Raw genomic sequence first — 1,463 nt, 5'->3', positions numbered from 1 at the left:
CGGAGCTACGGGCAGCGGGCCACCGTGGACCACCTCTAGGGCGGCTGCGGCTCTGCTCGCCCCGAGCCCCGGCCTCCCTCCTCCCGCGCTCCGGCCCCAATGTGCAGCCTAAACCCCTGTAACGCTGCCACATTTCTTAACTTCTTGGAGAAGGAGGCGGAGTGGAGAGAGGCGGAGAGAGGAAGGGGGCAGGGAGCCGAAATAAAGGTGGTTTCCTTTTCTGGCAGCCGGTTTTGCTTTTGTTGAGCTTGAAACCTCTGCTCCCTTAAAAATTATCCTCGGAAGAGAACATCCCCCCTTTTCTTTTCCGGTTTTTGAGCCGCCAGTCCTCCGACCCTGACGCGGAGAGGGAGTGTGGTAAACAGATTGCCACCTTAAATCTGCAGCGCGGGTGTGCGGAACGGCCAGGTTCATTGTGTTTATGGGGCCGGCTGCAATGTGTGGAATCCGGGGAAGGCTAGCACCGAGAGGGGCCGACGGGGGCCCCCGTTTGCTCCCGCCTGCTCCCTTCCTGCCCCGTGCGCCCGGCGTGTGAAATGTTAGCCAGGAGGGAGAGATCCTTGTGGCTGCCCTTTTCCGATCCCAGATCCTGTCGTAAGTTGCCGACGGCTGCCCGGCTTCCTAATTCCGCTTACACAGCGTCTCCTAACGCCATGGAAATGCGTCCCTAGTGCGCCCCTGCGGCTGAACTCCACGTGGACCCACTGACTACCGCTCTGGGCGAAGGGACTCGCAAAATACGGTCCCCCCAAAGCACGCCCGCCCTAGCACCCGTCTGGACAGGAGTCTTGGAGCCAAGTTGGACGGGGGTCGTGGTTTCTTGGTTCCTAACTGTTGGACTCCCGTTCTGGAATTACGCAGCCCTTCTCTTCCTTGCTTTCGTTCTGCGGTTTCTCTTATCCCTGGCTTCTCCCTCTCGTACTTCGCCTCGGGTCATACTCCAGGACGCCGCGCGAGCCACGAGTGGGGTGGCTTTGCTGTTGCCAAGGGGAAACTGACTTTTGATTTATGACCAGTCAGGTTCCCCATTCCCACGCCTGGTCCTATCCCTAGCGCGAGGTCCGTTGGCGGGGAGGGGGTCCCGGGCGGTCGTAGGCGCGACTCCCCGGCGTTCACGCCTCCCTTTTGCTTCGTCCCCAGGGGAAGGCGACCGGTCGAAAAGCGCCGCTGTGGCTGAGAGCGAAGTTTCAGAGACTCTTATTTAAACTGGGTTGCTACATTCAAAAAAACTGCGGAAAATTCTTGGTTGTGGGCCTGCTCATATTTGGGGCCTTCGCGGTGGGATTAAAGGCAGCTAATCTGGAGACCAACGTGGAGGAGCTGTGGGTGGAAGGTAAGCGACCTGCACCCCTTCCCTTCTCTCCACTCAGTGGGATGAAGACATTCATTGGCGTGTACCTAGGGCACGGCCGTGGCCAGCGTGAGCCCCCTACCCGGACGGGGGGGGGGCGCTGCATTGTTTG

The 1,463-nt window shown here is 59.9% G+C and overlaps 1 protein-coding gene across 2 annotated transcripts in view; it reads left to right on the top strand.

Annotated features, from left to right (window-relative positions):
- The window catches only part of Ptch1 (patched 1), a 55,750-nt gene that overhangs the window by 937 nt on the left and 53,350 nt on the right, over positions 1 to 1,463 (top strand). Inside the window, exon 2 of one of the 2 annotated variants that reach the window (XM_010636143.1) lies at positions 1,141 to 1,333. The gene's annotated coding sequence lies outside the window, so the exon portion shown is untranslated. Of the gene's footprint in view, positions 1 to 1,140; positions 1,334 to 1,463 lie in introns of those variants that run through there. The other variant, XM_010636144.2, reaches the window with a different exon arrangement.

This window comes from Fukomys damarensis, unplaced genomic scaffold (assembly GCF_012274545.1).
Source record: "Fukomys damarensis isolate Sample0158 unplaced genomic scaffold, DMR_v1.0_HiC HiC_scaffold_27, whole genome shotgun sequence".
NCBI classification, from domain to species: domain Eukaryota; kingdom Metazoa; phylum Chordata; class Mammalia; order Rodentia; family Bathyergidae; genus Fukomys; species Fukomys damarensis.
The sequence above is the reverse complement of the archived record's forward strand: the minus strand, read 5'-3'. Positions and strand labels throughout refer to the sequence as shown.